This window comes from Peromyscus leucopus, chromosome 2 (assembly GCF_004664715.2).
Source record: "Peromyscus leucopus breed LL Stock chromosome 2, UCI_PerLeu_2.1, whole genome shotgun sequence".
Taxonomy (NCBI): domain Eukaryota; kingdom Metazoa; phylum Chordata; class Mammalia; order Rodentia; family Cricetidae; genus Peromyscus; species Peromyscus leucopus.
The window spans coordinates 45109334-45131760 of NC_051064.1; the positions used below are offsets into that span (position 1 = coordinate 45109334).

The 22427-nt window shown below is 46.0% G+C and overlaps 1 protein-coding gene across 1 annotated transcript in view; it reads right to left on the reverse strand.

Moving 5' to 3' along the window:
• Ankrd6 (ankyrin repeat domain 6) overlaps positions 1-15790 on the reverse strand; it is a 157198-nt gene extending 141408 nt beyond the window's left edge. The window contains exon 1 of the mRNA XM_037202483.1: positions 15702-15790. The gene's annotated coding sequence lies outside the window, so the exon portion shown is untranslated. The remainder of the gene's footprint in view (positions 1-15701) is intronic.
• Between the last annotated feature and the right edge of the window lie 6637 nt (positions 15791-22427).

Here is a 22427-nt window from a genome sequence, read left to right on the forward strand (position 1 = left end):
TGATTGCACAACATGAAAGACCTATATAGAAAGAATTAAAAAACAGCTTTACCAAGTGACTGACATCTTTGAATTATCCAAATTTTAGATGAAGAGAAAAAAGACCACTTTTTTGGTTTGGGTTTTGGTTTGGGTTTTTTGAGACAGGGTTTCTCTGCATAGCCTTGGCTGTCTGTCTTAGAACTCACTCTGTAGACCAGGCTGGCCTCCAACTCAGAGATCTGCCTACCTCTGCCCCCCAAGTGCTGGGATTAAAGGTGTGTGCCATTACCTCAGGTTCAAAAAAAACCAAAAAGACCACTTTCAGCCAGGTATGGTGGCCCATGCCTTTTATCCCACACTTAGGAGACAAAGGCAGGCAGATCTTTGTGAGTTCAGTGCCAGCCTGATCTACATAGTGAGTTCCAGGATAGCCAGAGCTATGTAGAAAGAGACTCTATCTCAAAAAAAAAAAAAGAAAGAAAGAAAGAAAGAAAGAAAGAAAGAAAGAAAGAAAGAAAGAAAGAAAGGAAAGAAAAAGGGGAGGGGGGAGAAAGGAAGAAAGAAAGAAAAGAGAGGAAGAGAAAAAAAACAAGGACCACTTTTAGAGGCTTCAGAGATAGACCAGCAGTTAACAGCGCTGGCTGCTCTTCCTGTGGACCCAGGTTTGATTCTCAGCACCTACATGTTGGCTTACAGCCATGTGTAACTCCCATTCCCAGGGATCCAATGACCTCTTCTGGCCTCTGCAAGAAGCAAGCACATATATGGTGCACAGACATACATGCAGGCAGAACACTCATACACATAAAATAATTTTTTTAAAGATTTGTTTATTTATTATACATACAGTGTTCTGTCTACATGCCAGAAGAGGGCACCAGATCTCATTACAGATGGTTGTGAGCCACCATGTGGTTACTGGGAACTGAACTCAGGACCTCTGGAAGAGCAGCCAGTGCTCTTTACCTCTGAGCCATCTCTCCAGCTCCGCAATTTTTAAAAATATATTAAGACCACTTGTAGTCGAAAGGTTTCCTGTCCTGCCTGGCCCTGCAGTGGGGACAAATCTCTCCCACCCAAGTCCGCAACCACTTGGTCCCAAGTAAAACACAGAGGCTTACATTATTTACAAACTGTTTGGCCTACGACTCAAGCTTCTGGCTAGCTAGCTCTTTCATCTTAAATTAACCCATTTCTATTAATCTGTGTATCACCACGTGTTCCGTGGCTTTACTTGCATCCCATTACACGTTGCTCCTTGGACGGTGGTTTGGCTTCTCCCTTGACTCTTTCTCCTTTCACTATCTCTACTAGATTTTCCTGCCTGGCTCCATCCTGCCCTGCCATAGGCCAATGCAGCTTTATTTATCAACCAATCAGAGCAACACATATTCACAGCATACAGAAAGACATCCCACAGCACTTCTCCTTTTCTGTCTAATCAAAAAGAAAAGTTTTAACTTTAACATAGTAAAATTACATATAACAAAACAGTTACCAAGCAAGAATTACAGTTACAATATCTAGTCTGTTTAAATGTAGTGGCATTTGCTCACCCATGACCTTGGGCTATAGGGTCCGAAGGAGGCGGTGCCTCCTGCCATTATACATGACCTCTTAAAAGGAGAGCAAGGAGGGTCACATGCCCCTTCTCCCTGCTGCCTGTGAGGTGGATTCACTCCCAGTCAGAACAGAGGATGATTTCAGCTGTCTACTCTGTTCTGTATTTGTGAGTGTATTCCCTCAGTTTATATCTTAATAAATCCCTATTCCCCATTAAATAGACTCATGTGGATTAATCATAATAACCATTTTTAAAGCAGCCCTTTCCTTTTCCTTCTCCCTCGCTTTGGAATGGGCTTGAGAACATATATCTTACAACCATGGGATGTCCCACACATTCAGAGACCATCTGTTAAACAGAATAAGGTCTCCATCAGGACAATATTAAAAACTAAAAAAATTATCTTGGTGGTTCATATTAGACACATCCACATGGCCTTATTTTTAAATGTCTCTATAAATAAATAAATAAATAAATAAATAAATAAATAAATAAATAGCTCCAATGTTCGAAAAGATCTGTTCCAGGAAGATTTTGTCTAAACAACCTAACAGAACAGATACAGACCCTACATGACAGACAGACAGAACACAAACAAGAGTAACTGTGATTCCACCAAAGAGCAAACACACAAATTCCCTTTGCTTTATCTTTAAAAATACCAGTGAGCACCTCTAATGAGCCTATGGAATAAGGTAGAAATATATACACATATAGTATACATATTCATTGCTAGTTATATTTTTACAGTAAGAATTGAATTAAAAGTTGGTGTGACAACTATTCAATTCATTAGACAAACTTGCAAGGTGTAAAGATTCAATAACATCCCTTGGGAGGTAGAGGCAGAAGGATCAGTAGTTCAAGGCCAGCCTTGGCTACATATAGTTCATGGCCAGCCTGTGTTACATAGGACCCAGTCTCAAAACAACAAAAGATTGAATAACATCATTTCTAACACTCAAGTCACAGAGTCTGGACTGAATGTTTTAATAACTACTGCAGGCCCAGGAGTTCAAGCAAGCCATAATACATCACAATGCCTACACTCTTGGGATGCCTTATTAACCTAAACTTCCTCTATGAATGAACCACAGCATCTTTACTTAGTGAAGGACCATGAGCTGTCAAGTGATTGACACCTGGTGAAATAAACTTAAAGCCTGTATTGAAGGCTCAGTGGCAGAGAGCCTGTTGAGCTTTTTGCAAGGCCCTGGGTTTGATGACCAGTGCCAAAAAAAAAAAAAAAAAAAAAAAAGATTTATTTATTCTTATTTTATGTGCATTGGTGTTTTGTCTGCATGTATGTCTGTAGGAAGGTATCAGATACCCTGGAACTGGAGTTAAAGACAGTTGTGAGCTGCCATGGGGGTACTGGGAATTGAACCCAGGTCCTCTGGAAGAGCAGCCAGTGTTCTTAACTGCTGAGCCATCTCGCCAGCCTCCAAAACAAATGTTCTAATCCTAAATTATGAACATCAGCTTTGCTACAGACAAAGATGACTTAGCATGAAGCTTACATCACACTCTAAATCAGCACTACTTAGTCACAGCCTAGGAAACCTAGAAAGAGCAAAGAGAGAGAAGAGCGTCAAGGACAGGGGAGGGAAGGGAAAGGGGAGGAGAGGAAGGAAGGGAATGGGGAAATGGTATCCCCTCAAAATCCACGTGCACATTCTTTGTTGACACCCTGACTCCCGGCACTTCAGCAGAGTGTGACTGTCCATTTGGAGAGAAGCTGTAAAAGTGCTAATTAAGTTAAAAAGAGACTTTAGGGCCGGGCGGTGGTGGCGCACGCCTTTAATCCCAGCACTCAGGAGGCAGAGCCAGGCAGATCTCTGTGAGTTCGAGGCCAGCCTGGACTACCAAGTGAGTTCCAGGAAAGGCGCAAAGCTACACAGAGAAACCCTGTCTCGAAAAACCAAAAAAAAAAAAAAAAAAAAAAAAAAAGAGACTTTAGGGTGGTTCCTCTTCCAGTCTGAGTGGCGATATTAGGGTACACAGACACACTCTGTGCAGGGAAGACCACGCCAGTATAGACGAGAGGACAGCCATCTTCCAGGAAAGGAGCGGCCTCAAAGGAAACCAGTCCTACTGACAGGTGGATCTCAGACTCGAACCCGCGCTGTGAGAAAATAAGTTCCTGCTAGTTCAGCCACCCGCTCTGTGGCCAGCAAACTAACATGGAGAGGGTCCTAGGTAGGTTTCTATTCTGTGATAAACACCTGACCAAAAGCAACTTGGGAGAGAAAGCCTTATCTCAGTTTACAAGTTCATCACGAAGGGAAGGCAGGGCAGGAACCCGGAAGCAGAAACTGAAGTGGAGACCATGGAGGGTGCTGCTTACTGGCTTGCTCCCCCATGGATGGCTTCCTCAGCCTGCTTTCTTATAGAAGCCAGGAGCACCAGCCCAGGGATGGCACCACCCAAGATGAGCTGGGTTCTCCCATGTTGATCATTAATCAAGAAAATGCCACACAGACTGACCTATGGGCCAATCTAACGGGAGCGTTTTCTCAACTGAAGTTCCCTGTTCTCAGATGACCCTGGCTTGGGTCAAGTTGACTAAATGAATGAATTTCACCTGGACAGAGAGTAAGCCCATGGATTAAAAATATAAAACACATAGAAAATATAACAAAAACATTTTACAAGACAATACTAAGCTGTAGGATCTAAAGATGCACACTTAGGAGGATTATAAACCAAATATGAGTTAGTGATTCCTAGAGAGGCTAGAAACAAGCAAGCAGGGCGGAGAGCGTAGCTGAGTGGTATAGCACTCGCTTAGCACGAGGGAGGCCCTGACTTGAGTCCTCAGCAATGGGATAATGACTCACTCACCACATTGTATCAGTCCTGGGAAAGCTCTTCAGGCCACAGGTCACCACTTCATCAATGCACTCCTGCTGTAACCAGTGACAAATTACAAGCTTTTCAAAGCTCACTGTAGCTAGCCACTCTTTTTTTATTATTATTTGTAAACAATGAGAGTTGCTTAGAAAATTTTTTTGTTTTGTTTTGTTTTCTGAGAGAGGGTTTCTGTTAGCTTCCGACTGTCCTGAAATTCTCTCTGCAGACCAGGCTGGCCTTGAACTCATAGATTCACCTACCTCTGCCTCCTGAGTACTGGGATTAAAGGTGTATGCCATCACTGCACAGTTTAGCTGTTCGCTCTTTTTTTAAAAAAACTTTTTATTGATTCTTTATGAATTTCACATCATGCACCTCAATCCCACTCATCTCCTCGTCCCTCCATATCTGCCCTCCACCCTTGCAACCTCCCTCCCCCACTGCAAAAATAAAAAGAGAGGGAAAAAAAAAAACAACTCCTTGTGGAAGCTACAGTGTGTCATGGTGTGTCCCACAGTAGACCCTTTTCCCCAAACAGCTTCACTTGGAAACGCTCACTGTAATGAGTTATTGGTCTGGTTCGAGCCTCTGGCTTCTGCTACAGTATCAACACTGGATATTGGTCTGGTTCGAGCCTCTGGCTTCTGCTACAGTATCAACACTGGATCCACACCAGGATTCCTCTCGGATATCCTGTGGTTGCCCTGTGTCCTGGAGATCCTGTAGCTTTGGTTCTGCAAGACCGGTCCCTTCATGAGCTCCAGCAGTTCGTGGAGGGGTGGATGTTGGGGTGGGCCAACTCAAAGGCCTGGATCTAGGCCTGGGTGGTAGCTGAGCTGGCCAGCCTGCTCTCTCTCCTGTACCTGCACCAGCAGGCCAGCTCTCCCTCACCAGGGACAGCTCCACGGTGCAAGCGGCAGCCGGTGAGGGGCGGGGCCTAGCTGTTCACTCTTACTCTGTTTTCCTGTCCAAAAGATGGCAGCCACATGTTTGTGTTACTGAAAGTGTAGTAAAGAAAAAGAGGGAAAAAAAAAGAGGCAACTTTGAATGTGAAAACTGAATAGGAGGTATATAGTTATGCAAGGAAAAGCTGAGGCTGGTGACCCAGCTCAGTGGTTAGAGGCATCCCCACTGCCAAACCCAATAACCTAAGTGTGATCCCCAGGACCCACATAGTAAGAGAGAACTGACCCTGTAAGTTGTCCTCTGACATCTACCTGATTTCTATGGCATACCATATCCCATCACACACAAAGCAAAGAAATGTAAAAATAAATTTTTTTTGAAGAAAAAAGAAAGAAGTACCTGACTATGGGAATGTTGACACTGTAAATGCTCAAAGGTCCTAGATGTTCATCCAGAACAGATAAACAAAGAGAATTTATCAATATACATGAGAAAAGCAATTGAGAGTGTTTTAGAATTGATTTAACTGTGTGTGTGTGTGTGTGTGTGTGTGTGTGTGTGTGTGTGTGTGTGTGTTAGAGGTTGGAGGCTGGGGAAGACTAAGCCTCATCAGTGAGCTCTGGGTTTGATTGAGAGGCCTTGTCTCAATGAATAAGTTGGAAGAGTGAACCAAGATGATTCACCATCAGGCCTCCACATGCACACACATACACACACAGGCACACACAGGCACACACACAGTGGAAAGAAAAGAAGAAGAAACTACAGCAAGCTGGGCACCGCAATCCCAGCCCTCAAGAAGCAGAGGCAAAGGAACTGTGACAAGTCTGAGGACAGCTTGGTTTCCACAGTGAAACTGTCCCAAACCAAGAGACAGGAGGCAGGGAAGGGAGGGGAGAAAAGGGAGGGGGTAGGGAGAGGTAAGACAGGAGAAGAAAGACAGAAGGAAGGGAAGAAAGAGACAGAGTGAAGGAAGGAAGAGAGGGAGTGAGGAGGGAGAGGCTAAGAGAGGGATGGGGGAGGCATGAGAGAGGGGAGGAAGGAGGGAAAGAGGGGAGGCAGACATGTGGGAGGGAGGGAGAGAGGGAGGGAGGGAGGGAGGGAGGGAGGGAGGGCAACAAAATCTTCCCATTGGAGGAGTTGTGGGAGCCACCTCAGAACACCGGACACACAAAGGATAAAAACATTGGAGGCCTGATGCAAACTTCAAACGGAGTTTAAAAACCCATCAGGGCATATCAAAGAGGCTTGAGTGTGTGTCCCAAGTTCTCTACTGAGCAAAAAAAGCCCAGTTCTGTTCAAACCGCTCTTCTTATTGAGCAAAACAACTTCGTCCTTAATGTTGCTGATGTTTTAAATGACGGTGTACAGTCTCACTGCTTCATTTGCACACAATAAAGGGATCTTTAAAGTTTTGTCAGAAAAATGTAAAGTCCTTTAAGAGCAAGAGCATCTCCCCTGCTGACTGCTACTGCAGTGCCCTGGAACTCAGTGTACTTTTCAATGGGGGTGGGGTGGGGTGGGTGAGGCAGCTAGCCCTTCCCAGGGGAGGCAGAGGGTGAGCGAGCCGAGCCCAGCCGTTTGCAGACCAGAGAGCGGTGGCTTGTTAAGCCAGAACAATGTCCTTGTGACTCAGGTCCATGGGAGCAAGGGGCAGTCAATGAGATCAGTCTAACACATGGAGGCCGGGGATCAGAAAAAGAAAAGTGCAGCCCGGGCAGCAGGAGCGGCACTTGGCAGAGGGCACAAAGGCTGCCCTCAGACGTGAAATCAGACCCACGCCTTGCTGGTGGCCAACTCTGCTCTCTCTCTAAGTCAGCCAGGCTTTCATGAAACAGATTCCCCGAAAAGGGCATCATTATTGTCCATTTTTCAAGAGAGGCAATTCAGCCAGGTTTGAATGTGGGACCTGGGTTCTCAGATACATTACTAAATGCTAACCACAAGGGGAGGAAAATGTGGCCGAAAACGGGTGCCTCAAAACAAACGTCTGCTTGCTTTTAGGTAGAGGGACCGGGCTTCGCGGAGAGCAGTGAGGGGCTGTCTCGCTGTTCAAGTGGAACAGCAGCCACTCGGCCCTAATTGATAGTCTGGCCTTTGTACAGTGATGATCTCAGAGCAGCTAATAGTCAGTTCTTGGCCTTTCCTCCTGGATCAGAACTACAGGACAACACTGTCCGCTCACGATGTCAATACAAAACCCATGAGGTATAATGTGGCTTTTGTTTGCTTAGGTTTGAGGGACACTCTGAACACATCCTTCATCAACACTAATCAGAAATATGCCCTTATGAAACTGGGGTGCTGACTTCTACTCAATTTACATGGCTAGGAAACTCAGAGCACACACTAACCATGTCTTAAGATTTATTCTTTTACTCTTAGAGTAAATGCCCCGTATTACTCGGATTCCAAAGGGTGGGGGATGGCATGGAGCACAGGGGTCTGCAGCAAAAATGGGCCTGATTTTGTATTTTATTGTCAAACACCCAAAAACGGTCACTTTTAAGCCAGCCAGCAAATTGTTAGTATAATGCTCTTCACCAAAGGCAGAATAAAATCTGTCAATTTAGGATTTAAAAAGACAGAGTCACACAGAACATCTAGACAACTGGTTCTAGCCTATCAAAATACCGAATCTTCTTTTTAAAGACAGGAGTGTGCTCTTTTCCAAATGGCTTCGGCAGGATGCAGTCCTGGGAAGCAAACAGATTCTAGCTTCTAGAGAGCAGCTACAGCTGTGAAGGAGAGAGGAGGGTGTACAATGACTTGCGTCCTCCCACATCCGTCATCAGTCAAGAAAATGTCCTACAGACTTTCCTACAGGCCAACCCTCGGAAGCAGATTTTTCAGTTAAGATTCACACCTTTAATCACAGCACTCGGGAGGCAGAGGCAGGCGGATTTCTGTGAGTTCAAGGCCAGGCTGAGCTACAGAGTGAGTTCCAGGACAGGCTCCAAAGCTACACAGAGAAATCCTGTCTCTAAAAACCAAAAAAGAAAAAAGAAAATGTCCTACAGACTTTCCTACAGGCCAACCCTCGGAAGCAGTTTTTTCAGTTAAGATTCCTTCCCAGATATCCCTAACTTGTATCAAGTTGGCATAAAAACTATCCAGCACAGGGTGTTTCTTAGGTCCCACTCCCCCCCCCATATTGTATAAAAACCCAAGAGATAAAAGGAAGGTTCTTATTGTCTATTACTGGTTTTACAGCTCTTCCAGTTTTTGATTGACACCCAGAAGGTCCTACGAGCAAGCTATATATTTGTATCCTATAACCCATGGGCTAAGCATCATGAATGGTTCAATAAGCATCCTTTCGCCTGTAAAGCACCCATTTAAGTTCTTTCTCAACACCCCACCTCCTGCTATTAACCTTCACCTTGATAATTACTTTCAAGTTTAATTTCTTGAGACAGGAAATCTCACTCTCCAAGGCCTGTGTGGCTGAGGATGATCGTGAACTTCAGATCCTTGTACCCTCTCCTCCCAGTGCTGAGTGTGAGCCACCTGGCCTGGTTTTCAAAAGAACCGGCTAGCCCAGGCCACAGTGCTAATTTTTACTTGAATTTGCTCACTTTTAGCATCAGGAGGCATCCTGATCTCCGACCCAAGCCACACACATTCTCTGAAGCCTCCGTACAGACTTTCCCAGTGATTGCGTCTCAGGAAGTGAGCGATTTAACTAATGAGGGAAACCCACTGTAGTGTTCAGAAGGCTGCAAATTAATGCCACTGGATACTGCCCTCTTTGTTCCAAGGTCTCCCATCAAGTAAGCAAGACGGTAATGCTGCTGGAAGCCAGAAGCCAATCGGACCTGCTGTAACAACTATGTTTAGGGCAATGAATAAATTTAAAAAATAAAAAAGCAGGGAGCTAGATTTGTCCAACAGGTATCATTGCTGACCCTCTGATCTAGTGTGCCCCTCCCATCCCCACCCAGGGGCTTACAAACTCCCAACAACACCCAACCCCAGATCCAGTGTATCATTAATCACAGTGAAAATTAACAGAAGCTGCCACCTCAACACACACCATTTTGGCACCGGAACCGTTTTAAACGGGAGGCATCAAAGAAGCCAAGCAAGCAAAGCTCTCTGCCCGCTGAAAAGGGTAAAGCCAGGACATAAATTTACAATGTGTCTCTCCTGCCCTCTCTACTGGGAAAAGCATTTAACTTTAGCTTTTTATAAAAGTTTCAAGATGACATCAGCGGAATCTAGATTGAAAAGCTGTGCTAAGCCCTCCGACACAATTTACAAGCCCTAAAAAGCAAGGTCCTTTTCCTTTGTGTGGCCTCCTCTCCAGAAATGACTGCTCTCTGAGGCAGGCAGGCGGTTTTCACCCCTCTCTACTATCCGAGTTTCCTCCCACAGATCTATAAAACAGGCATGTGGGCCAGGCGGGGTGGTGTATGTCCTTAATCCCAGCACTCCAGAGGCAGGTGGATCTCTGAGTTCAAGGACAGCCTGGCCTACAGAGAGAGTTCCAGGGCAGCCAAGGCTACACAGAGAAACCCTATCTAAAAAAAAAAAAGGAAGGAAGGAAGGAGGGAGGGGGGAGGAGGGAGGGAGGGAGGGAGGAAGGAAGGAAGGAAGGAAGGAAGGAAGGAAGGAAGGAAGGAAGGAAGGAAGGAAGGAAGGAAGGAAGGAAGGGGAAAGACCCCATCTTTAATTGTCTTTGGTAGAACAGCACAACCCAACTGGTCGTGGATAAACGAACAGTGTCATGCTCGGTGCGCATCTCTGAGGCTTCTCTTCGGCTAACTGGTTACCAGGATCTTCCCCACACGGCCTTATTTCCTTATTTTAACCCCTTAGCATGTCCCATATCTACCTGTCAGACACTAGATAGAGCTAAGTGGGGTTTCCTGGCGCAAATTTACTTCAAGCAACTAAGAAGAACCAAATTATGTAACTTCAGCTTCCCATAACCGCAAATAAGTAAAAGTGACACATACATTTTGTGATTATGTAACACATTCCATGCTAAAGACTTTGTTTTGAGGTGAAACAAGTCTCACACCCCCCTACTGCTGGCAGTCTTAAGTTGTTTCAACTATTATGAGAACAGTTAAGAAGCCACCGAGACATGCGCATTCTTGTCCTGGGCTAATCTCCATCTTCAGTCCTTCTTTAAATGCATAGTTCTCGATGGTCACATGACCGAATAAAGCCAATGTTCTTCAGTCACTAAATAATACTTGAACATAGATAGTTCGATCCCATCTTATCACATCCTATATGAAGATGTCATCCATACCTACACTATGAAAACTATGTGTGTGTGTGTGTGTGTGTGTGTGTGTGTGTGTGTGTGTCTTTGGAGAATGGGACATATATGAATGCAGTTATAATTAATTGGCCAGTAATAAGACTGGTCTATTTGGTTGGTTGGTTGGTTGGTTGGTTTTTGTTTTTCAAGAGCCTGTCCTGGACTAGCTCTATAGACCAGGCTGGTCTCGAACTCACAGAGATCTGCCTGCCTCTGTGCTGGGAGTACAAGCGTGCACCACCACTGCCCGGCCTATTTGTTTTTTTTTTTTTATCCTTTTGGATATTTTTGAGATAGAGTCTTATTCCATTGCCTTGAACTCTTAATCCTCCTGCTTCGGCCTCCAAAGTGAAGTTTAGCCCATATTTATAAAAGATAGCTATCTATCCATGGCAATAGCTACTTGGGCTGGTACTCCTTGAATTCAGGTAGAGCCATGGAGCTGGCTCTGGCCAACTTAATATGAGCTGAGTGATGCTCCCCAGGTTGGTGGAGTCAGTGTGGTAAGCCTCTATGCTTCCTTCTGTCTTGAGTGACTGGAGACCACAGTACAAGATGGCGCCATCACAAAAAAGGAATCACCTTGACCGGTGATGTCAGGAAGGAGAATTGCCCAGGAGAGCTGCCCAGCCTGAAATAAACTACCAACTTCACTGGATAAATACTCTCCTTGGACTAAGCCACTAAGTTCTAGAAATGTTTGTTTACCATGCACAGCATGCCTCAGCAGAATGTATGTCAGTGTGGAAGAGTTTAAGTACAATTTATTAAAAGATTTCTAAAGTGAAGGCAAATAGAGAGGAATCTTATAGGTAAGAAAAGCCTGCAAGTTACAATTTTACCATTTTAGATAAGGAAAAAGTCTCAGTGACAGGAACAGTTGTGTGCTAGGTAAATTCCAACTGGTGTTTCACATTGTAACACTATGCAAATGCTCCCTTAAACCACTGGATACTAATCAAGGCAGAATACACCATACAAATACATTCGAAACAAAGAATAAACCAAGAGATGGCCTTATAGTTAAAGTTTACCTGTTTAGGGGGAAAATGTTCTTAATTTCAGAGGCTGGCACCACAGCTCAGTGGGGAGCACTTGCCCTGTACACATGGAACCCCCGGGTTCAGTCCCCAGCATAGCGGGGTAGCGACTTCCATCTTTATACTGGAGCCACCAGCAAATAACACAGACACTTGCCTTTCAAAATGAACATAACTATGTCTTACATCCCTTCCCTCTGTGCAGGCCTGAGGAGGCGATGGGACAGACAGGTGATGGCATCATCCCAGGTTCTCTAGCCACCCAACTCCGTGCCCTGGTACAGTCTGGTACTGAGGCATCATGAACAAAAATGTTTACTCTTAAACTGTATTTTAAAATACTATTAGGGAGAGGGTGATATAATTATATTATAATCTCAAAAAATAATAAGAAATAATTTGTAAAATACTATTAAGTTCACATGGTATGTCACTTCCTGTCACGTTCTCCCCCATCTGCTGTTAGCCAAAATTGATTTCCTGTCCCTATAAATTTGACTACTCTAGGTGTGGTGTAAAATCATAGCATCTGCACCCATCCCTCACTATAATGTCTTCTGGCTGGAGTACCATTTTGTGGTCTTGGCTGGGTGTTCCGCAGCTGTAAGTCACAGGAGTGACCCGGTACATTTAACAATTTGAGTGCCAACATAGCGTCCAGAACACGTTCCCCAGTGCTGACTGAACCCAGCTTCAGCACCGAACCCCTACCCACAACAGCAAGTCTGTGAAAGGGTGGATTTCCAGAGCTGGCTGTGGGAAAGTGATACGGAAAAACTAACGTGGAACAGGAAATGAGGTGGTGGTCTCTTGACAAGATGCAGGATGGGCATGGGTGTCCTGCTAGTGACTGGCTACCTAAAAACAACACAAGCCAGACATGCCACTGTCCTTTTGTCCTCCAGACACTCAGGAAACTAAGGAGGGAGGACGGTCATGAATGGGAGGCCAGCACAGCTACATAGCAACACCTGCCTCTAAAGAAATAAATACAGGGCTCGAGAGATGCCTTGGCAGCTAAGACATTCGCTGCTCTTCCAAAGGACTTAGGTTCAATTCCCAGCACCCACCCTGCTCACAACCATGTAGCTCCAGTCCCCTCTTCTGATCTTCAGGGGCACTGCACACGTGTGGTACACAGACTTACACACAGGCAAAACACCCACATACATACAATAAAAATCTCAAAAATATTTTTTAATCAAATAAATAAATACAATTTTACATGCCTCGTTTGTTTCAAGTGGCATCTAAATACCTAGTTGTTTTCACCTCACCCACTCCTAACTATTTCAGCCTAAGAGTACCAGGAAAAACTTCCTTACACACTAAGGACTCCAAGACCCCTCCAGGAGTCTTTCCTTTAACTGAGACTTCAGAGCTATGGCAGTCACTGAAAGCACTCTGAGGCAGAGGCAGGAGGATCTCTGTCGGTACAAGATCAGCCTGTTCTACACATTGAGTTCCAGGACAGCCAGGGCTACATACAGAGACCCCCAACTCAAAGGGAAAAAAACCAAAAAGAACACTGAAGAGATTTATGTGTGATCCTGAAGAAATAACAAAAACACAGCACAGACACACTAAGAAGGAAAAAGAGTCTGGCTAAAGCCATTTTCAAAGGTCATTCTCAGTCAGCTTAACCTTTTAAAGCCCGAACAATGCTCCCTGGATAGTTGTATTTTTACAAAATTTACCCTGAGATGCAAAGACACAAATTACTGTTTTCCAAATTCTTAGGGACTCAAGCAAGCTTTTTAAATTAGAGCCTCCAAAGATGCCGGAAGAGACAGGGTCTCTGCACAGACTGAACACACCCTGAGTCCACCGCAGGGAAGCCACAGTTGGAGCACTCAGACAGCATGCCTTCCTTCCATCTTACTCTTGATATCCTGCTTTTAACTTGAGAATGCATGAAATTATTTCGGAAATGCTTGTTTGGACATTTCCCTTCCCTGGAGTTTTTCATTTAGAAGCAAAAGGGGAAATTAAAACAAAATCCAGAACAGTGATTTGATGGTAGGGTAGTTACCGCTCTGGCTCCTCAGCGGGGTGATGGGGTACTTGGGCCTGCAAATTATTCTCGTATCACATGTCTCTGAGCATAGGATTTCAGAGACGACACCAGAATCTTCTCTGTGTGGAACAGAGGACTCTGGAAACCCAAGTGTGCCTTGTTGCCAAGCTGAGTCATAGGACAAGCAATTGTCTTTTATATGGAAGACAGGCTTCCGAAACACGGAGGGGCTGACTGACGGGGAGGCTAAGGCTAATATTCCGTGTGACCACAGGCAAACAAAGAGTAACAAATAGGGTTGTTGTGTGGTTTTCTTTTTAAGACAGAATTCGCTGTGTATCCCAGGCTGGCCTCAAACTAATGATCCTGCCTTGGCCTCCAGAGGCTGGGATTACAGGTGTGTACCACCAAACTTAGCATTTTTTAAAACTTGTCTATTTTTATTGATGTGCACTGGTGTTTTGTTCCCATGTATGTCTGTGTGAGGGTGTTGAATCCCCTGGAACTGGAGTTGCAGATAGTTGTGAAGTTGTGAGCTGCTATGTGGGTGCTGGGAATTGAACCCAAGTCATCTGAAAGGGCAGCCAATGCTCTTAACTGCTGAGCCATTTCTCCAGCCCCCTAAGCCTAGCATTTTTATTGTGATAGTTTTAGTTCTTTGTTGTTGTTGTTGTTTGTTTGTTTGTTTATTTTTGTTTTGTTTTGTTTTTTGAGACAGGGTTTCTCTGTATAGCTTTGGAGCTTTTCCTGGAACTCACAGAGATCCGTCTGCCTCTGCCTCCTGAGTACTGGGATTAAATGTGTCTGCCCCCATCATCCGGTAGTTTTAGTTCTTTTTAAAGATCATCTTTGGTTATACTTCTCAACACTATACAACTAACTGTTTTCTAGTCTCTAATTTTCCCTCATCTTTTTTCTCTCCCTCCCCCTGCCCCAAACTGAAGGGCAGAAAAACCCTTCCAAGTGTAATATGAATTCCTAGTTTATTTTTAGATATCTATTTATTTGTGTTGTGTGTAGATGAACTACAGTCCATGAGGAGGTCACGGGATGCAACTTGTGAGAGTCAGCTACACCTTATCCAATCTTCTGGGAATCCAATTCAAAATGTCTGGTGGCAAGAGTCTTTACTGACTAAGCCACCCTCTTGCCACTGTATTCTTAGTATAAAGAGGGTGGGGACCTCACTCATCATATGCTAAGCACACAGTAGGGATGACACAGGAACTTAATCGTGGCAGCTACTCACAGAACAGCTGTTTTAAGGGAAACCGTTACTCGATGTCAATCAGAACACGTGAGACAACCTTGCACTTGGGTGTGACTGGTCATTGCCCAAGTTCTTTTCGTTACATTTGATCTCTATCAGCTTAACATACATGGCTACCATCAGCCAAGAAGCTCACAGGAAGGATGCCTGGCAGGCAAAGCCCGATGCCAACTTTGAGCGTTATGTATGACGCTTTCAGTTCACAGTTCTAAAAATTAAGGCTTAAAGATGTGAGTTTTCCAGTCACACACCTAACTGGTCGCTTCACGACTCAGTCTCATGCCACCTAAGTGGTAAACACACACACACACACACACACACACACACACACACACACACACCTTACCACCACGTGAATCCTCTCAGTGCACTTCGGGGATTGGGGGGGGGGGGACGACACGACATACTTGGCCAGCTTTACAAAGTCCAACTCTTTTTGGGTCACCAACACTGTTCCCCTTCCCTCCAGCTCCCCAAATCTACAGGAAGCGCCACACTTCAATGCCCTAGGCAAGTGAGGAAAGCCTGAGCCTGAGAGGCGGCGCATAAGGCCCTGAAGCCCCGCTGATCCCGCTGCGCTCCCAACGACTGTGGAGACTGGCCTCGGCCGGGCGGTCGCAGGGTTCTGCAGGGCATGCACCCCAACACACGCGCGACGCCAACCAAGAGCGCCTGGAGGAGCGGGAAGGCCAGCAAAGGAGCGCGGCCCCTGCCAGCGGCGTCCCCTCCCGGTGTCCCCCAGAGCGATCCCTGAGGATTCCCAGCACCCGAAGGAGACGGTGACGGCGCAGTACCTTTGCTCTCCCGCGCCGGCCGGCTGCCCCGCACGGAGCTCGCGGGCCGCTGCACTCCCTGCCAGCAGCCGCTCGCCCCGCGCTCCGCCGCGCCAGCTCTGGATGCCTTAGGGGCCCGCCAGCCACGCCCCATATGCCACGCCCCACAGGCCACGCCCCCACCCTGCTGTCCTCGGGGCTGCAGCGCCCCGCAGCGGCCGCCGGTCACTGCACGGTCCACTCGAACCCCACACCCGAGGGGCGCTTGCTGGGGCCCACGCCCCGGGCAGCAGAAGGACAGCAGCTGACGGCTGTTTCTGCAGTTGCACCAGACGCCTCCGAGGAGAGGACTGAGCGGAGATCCCTCCAGCCCTCCACCTGTGGCCATCTGCAAGCTGACCGGTGAGAGACGATGGAAGCTCAACACAGAGGACGTTACTGCCACCCGCTGTCGCCCGGCAGGGACCAGCAAGAGCATCAATGCCCACCCGCGCGTTCCGCGTTCTGAGCACGCCTTACATACGGTTGTCTTGACTGTTTTTGTCTCCCTTTTCCACAGCTACTTTTTCAGTACCTAGAAGAGCTCCCTGGGCAGCAAAGACTAGGGGGTTACACTCCACAAATGTCACCAACACCTGACCTGTGTGAGACCCTGCCTCAAAAAGAAGAGAAAAAAAAGGGGGGAAAGAAATGTTACTAAAGAGATTTACGGGAGTGGGGAACACAGCCTAATGTAAGCCAAAGGTTGCCGCAAAGAGTGTTTATGCAAATTCATAGCAGCCCCAATGACCAGGCGCAGATAATCAATGCCATTCCCTGCCTCATTATGTGAGTGAATGCTGTTCTACTCAAAATAAATCTTCATGGGAAAGCCGGGCGGCGGTGGCGCACACCTTTAATCCCAGCACTCGGGAGGCAGAGGCAGGCGGATCTCTGTGAGTTCGAGGCCAGCCTGGTCTACCAATGAGTTCCAGGGAAAGGCGCAAAGCTACACAGAGAAACCCTGTCTCGAAAAACAAAAACAAAAAAATCTTCATGGGATGGGATGGTAGCACAGTGGGTAAATGCTTGCTGCTAAAGCATGAGGGACCAAATTCAAACCCCCAACATATGAGATATATATATATATATATATATCAATGCCCTAGGCGAGTGAGGAAAGCCTGAGCCTGAGAGGCGGTGCATAAGGCCCTGAAGCAGAGAGAGAGAGAAAGGAATAAATTGATGAATGAATGACAGAAAAAAAGCCAGTCATGGCCTTGAGCCTTGGTAACCCAAGCAACTGGGGACCTAGGAAGGCAGACTGCTGAGGTGACATTCTCCTCTGGTCTCTATACATATGCGCACAGGCATGAACACACACACACGCATCACACAAAAAATAAAATAAAAAAAAAAAAGAATATCTCCATGGCTCGCTGCACATTGAAAAACCAATTTCATTTTACTTGACAAAATTGATATGCCAATCCGGCATACCTTGAGATGGCAAGTCTTCAACTCATTCCATAAAGTCTTGTTGCCAGGCATGGTAGTACATGCCTATAATCTCAGCTCTCGGGAGGTAGAAGCAGGAGGATTGCTGCAAGTTCGAGACCAGCCTGGGCTATGTAGTGAGTTACAGGGCAGCAAGGGCTACAGAGTGAGACCCTGTCTCAAATAAAAAAAGATAAAGGAAGGAAGAAAGGAAGGGAGGGAGGGAGGGAGGGAGGGAGGAAGGAAGGAAAGAAGGAAGGAAGGAAGGAAGGAAGGAAGGAAGAGATTGAGAGGGAGGGAAAGAGGAAGGAAGGACTCTTGAAGGGCTGGATCTCGTTGAACCCTGTGCTCACACAAACAGAGGGATCAGCAGGTGGAACTGTGACAGGGAGCATCAGTCTTACCTGAGGCTGGGGAGAAGTTTATGGTGAGGTTAATTTTTTCATATCCTCTCTGGAATATGGCTGGCTTCCAAGGAAAGAGAAGCACATAGGCCCTCCTCTGCCTTAGAGTATTGTTTCCCTCTGGCCTCCTGAAAGCATCCTACCAGAGAAGCTCTAAAACCCCACCCACGCTAGGAGAGGGTAAGTACTTGATCCTCCCAAACTACGAGGGAGCGCCCCATCTTCGCAGGCCTGGCTGCTGTCTTATGTAGCGGCATGTGAAAACTCCCTTCTGGGGGAATTTTCTTTCTTTTTTCCAATCGCCGTCATTCCCTACCTGAAACTGTTAGGATAGATGCCTGTCCTTTCCCTGCCCACTAATAGCTCCAGGTTGCTCTGCAAGCAGGTCTCAACTAAGTTCTAGAATTCCCAAGGTAAAGTCTGTGCGTGTGACACTTCAAAGTGATTATTTCTGTCTTAGCCACATGGAGAGATTTCCTTCCCTCCCTAAGGATTAGCATGCAGTTAACAGCTGCTGGGGGGGGGGGGGGCGGGCAGGATGGGCATTTTCTTCAGTGGTGTAGCCCCTGGTGAGGGGGCCATGCTCCTGTAAGCAATCCTAATGCAATTCATTGCTGGGGTCATTAGGAAAAGGATGGAAGTAAAAGCGGGGGCTGGCTGAGAAGAGGAACAGGTCCATGAAAGCAAATCAACCAGAGAATAGGACTGACGTGTGAAAGCGGCGTAGGAAACCCACTGCTACATATAATTAATACATGCTAATAAAAACTAAAACACGAAGGAGGTTCTCCTGACTAGTTCCTTGAATAAACCCCCTAAGATACAGATGGTGCACTTCCCTGAGAGGCGTTTGAAGCTTTACCGTAAGTCACAGTGAGATGGGGTTTAGACGATATTTATGGACGGTCGAGCAATCATGCTGGAAAAAAAAAACAAAAAGCCACCCTGCAAGAGATGTGAGTGCTCCAGGGAGCTGACTAGTCTGTGTTTGTTCCCAGACTTTGATTGATGGGAATTCCAGGCAGTGGCTGAGCTGGCTTGGAGACCTGGTCTCCAAGGAGCCACAGTTTAAAGAAATGAAAAGGAACTCCTAAATCTTCCTCAGACATCCTGGGTTTGAGGAAGGCCCCCAGCCAACGCCTCCATTCTTGCTCCTGTGCTTGGCCCAGGCATAGCCAGGCTCTCTAACTGCCCTACCATCCCATCTTAGTTCCTGACATGGATAAGCTACAGCTTGTTATTTTGCTATTCATCAGCTAAAAATTCTTTGAGTTATAGTTTTGGGTTGCTATTTAATAAGGCTACTATAAACATCTATAAACATATTTTTCTTAGAATGACATTTATTTATGTGTGTGTTTGGGGTGTGTGTTGGTGTGTGTGTGTGTGTGTGTGTGTGTGTGTGCGTTTCTCAGGGGGAACAGGAAGGGTTATGGGAGGCATTGCTTCACGAAAGCGTTGGAGGAACCAGGCTTGTTAAACACGTGACCTCTTTTCTTCAAAGGAACGATATGACTGTTGCCTGGTCACCTGGAAGGCTAGTGTGGATGTCATCTGCCAACCTGGCCATGTTTTTGCTAGTCTATGGAGCCAGCCTTCCTGGATACCCCAAATTCTGGGCATTGTTCAGTCTGATCCTGAGCCTTGTCTCTCAGTGAAAAGAACCCATCTTATCAAAGAGGTCCCATGAACTTTTCAGCTTCTACTCACAGAATCTATCCTTATGCTTATTACAAATCCTTCCTCCTTCGGTCCTATCCCTGAGCACTGCTCATCGCCAGTAGGACTTACTCTTACTGTGAAGGTCACGGGTGCTTTGGTACTCGCTTGCAAGTTTCTATGTAGCCACGCCTAAATCTTCTCCCAAAGTTTTCCTGTGTTTAAATGTGTAAGGAAAATAAACCCTGAGGTCAAACTCTGCAGGCTTTGACCCAGTGCTTGCAAAGGTGACATGAGTTTCATTCTTTACCTCATGAGTCATTTTCGTGCAGGTCATGAGGATTGCAGGGGTCCCCAACACAAGGGGAACACACGGACCATGGCATGCATGTAGAGGTCAGAGGACAACTTGAAACTGGCAGAATCTCTCCTTCTACTACATGGGCATGGGTCCCTAGGTTCAGATGATCAGGCTTGGCAGAAAGTGCCTTAACCCATGGGAAAATGGTAAAGCCTTCTCCCACCCAGAGTGAGCCTCTGACAGGAATGGCCCACGTTCCCTCCTGGGGTGTGGATGTTGACAGTGTATGGAGAAAATGTCGAAGATGGCTCAGAGGTTAAGAGCACCGACTGCTCTTCCAGATGTTCCGAGTTGGATTCCCAGCAACCACATGGTGGCTCACAAGCTATAATGAGATCTGGTGCCCTTTTCTGGTGTGCAGACATACATACAAACAGGACACTGTGTACATAATAAATAAATAAATCTTTGCCGGGCGGTGGTGGCACATGCCTTTAATTCCAGCACTCGGGAGGCAGAGGCAGACGGATCTCTATGAGTTCGAGGCCAGCCTGGTCTACAAAGCGAGATCCAGGACAGGTACCAAGACTACACGGAGAAACCATGTCTCCAAAAAATCCGCCCCCCCCCCAAAAAAAAAAAAGAAAAGAAAGAAGAAGAAAAGAAAAAGGAAATGTCCATCATAGCTTTCTTCCTATGGATACTTTCTGAAGACTGCTTCCTACAGAGATTAGCTAAACCTGTATCTCGATCCATTCATATATCATAAGCCCAGCCTCCTTGTTTATCTGTATGTAATAACCCTGCCCCCTTGTTTATCTGTATGCAATAACCCTATCTGTATGCAATAACTCTGCCCCCTTGTTTATCTGTATGCCATAACCCTGCCCCCTTGTTTATCTGTATGCAATAACCCTGCCTCCTGTTCAGCTGTATATATTAATCCCACCTCCCCACTCAGCTCTCTATAACAGACACGGTGAGCTTCTGGGGTGCTGTGGTTTCTCCTTTAGAACTTCTTGCCCACTCAGTTCCAGCTTTTCTGTTTGTCTGGCTGTCTTTTCTTCATTCCCTTGAAGCCCTAGTCAGTCTGTCCTAGAGTCATGCTGGATGCACATCTAACTATTTAGCTCAGGCTGAGCTTGAATTCACAATCTTCCACCTAGGGAGTTAGAAGTACAGCCATGTACTATTGTGCCTCATTTATTTACTTTGGGGGGGGGTGGTATAGTGTAACTATCCATTTCTCCCCATGTTATGTGTGCCCACTGGACAAGATGAAGGAAGCATTCATTTATTTTCTCATCAAAGAAGTTTGGGGAGCTGGAGAAATAGTTTAGTGGTTAAGAGTGCTTATTGCTACCAGGCAGTGGTGGCACAAGCCTTTAATCCTAGCACTTGGGAGGCACAGGCAGGCAGACCTCCAAGTTCAAGGCCAGCCTAATCTGCAGAGTGAGTTCCAGGACAGCCAAGGCTACACAGAGAAACTGTCTCGAGGGGGAAAAAAGTGCTTATTGCTCTTCCAAAGGACTAGAGTTAGGTTCCCATCATCCACATCAGGGCAGCTTACTACTTCCTATAGCTCCAGCTCCAGAGTACCTAACACTCTGCTAGCCTCTGTAGACATCCACGTGTGTGCATCCACGCACATAGACACATGCACCTACACACAAGTAAAGTAGATAATTTTAAGAGGTTGGAGAGGTGGCTCAGTGGTTAAGAACACTGGCTGCTCTTACAAGCAGACTCAGGTTTAATTCACAACATTTACAGGGTGGCTCGCAAGTATAGATGACTTTACTTCTAGGAGCTCCAACGTCCTCTTCTGGCCTCTGCAGGCCCTCTGCATGCACAAGGTGCACATAAATGTATGTAGGCAAAACACTCATATATAAAATAAATAAATAAATAAATATTTCAAAAAAAAAAAAGAAGAAAGGAAAAAGTTTGGGCATTTTCTACCATCACTGGTTTTGCATTCCCTGCCAGGTTTGGAACAGAATCCGACAGTGATGAATCAGCATCAAAGCCTGAGGAACAAGATTCCACACAGACAACCACACAAGTTCACCTGGCAGCAGCTGAAAGCAATAAAGAATGTCATCAAAGGAGGGGAGTTGGAGTGAAAAGAATTCAGGGAAAGCTATGTCCAAATGGAATCTTCACAGCTTAGAGAAAGTCCCACAGTCACTATCCCAAGCTCTATGAACATCCTGAGAACATTATGTTACTGGGAAGACTGAGATAGGAAGGTCCCTGGTCTTAAGAAGGTAGAGGCCAGCCTGAGTAACATAAAGATACCAATCTCTAAACAAACAAACATAAAACAAAACAACAACAAAAAACTGGTGATGAACAAACATGTCAGTGGAGAGGGAAGACAGTCTGAACCCTGAATAACAACAGTAATGATTTAATATCTTTTTAAAATATTAAAAATCTACTTATGAGTGTGTTTGTAAGTATGTGCCCCTGTATGGAAGTGCCTTCAAAGGCCAGAAGCATCAGATCCCCTGGAGCTGGAGTTACAGATGGTTGTGAGCCACCTAATGAGGGTGCTGGGAATTGAACCGTGGTCCTCTGGAAGAGTGGTACGTGCTTGCATTAGTTACTTTTCTGCTGTGATAAATTATCATGACCAAAAGCAACCATAGAAGGAAGAGTTTGTTTTGCTTATAGTTCCAGGGAGCTAGAGCTCAAAACATTGAAGTGTTGTGGCAGCAGCCAGGCTTGGCAGCAGGGAGGAGGAGGAGGAGGAGGAGGAGGAGGAGGAGGAGGAGGAGGAGGAGGAGGGGAGATCACATCTCAATTGCACACAGGAAATAAGAGAGGGGTGGGGGACAGGAAGTGGGACAAGGCTAGAATCCCTAGGTGATGTATGTCTTCCAGCAAGACTGCACCTTCTAA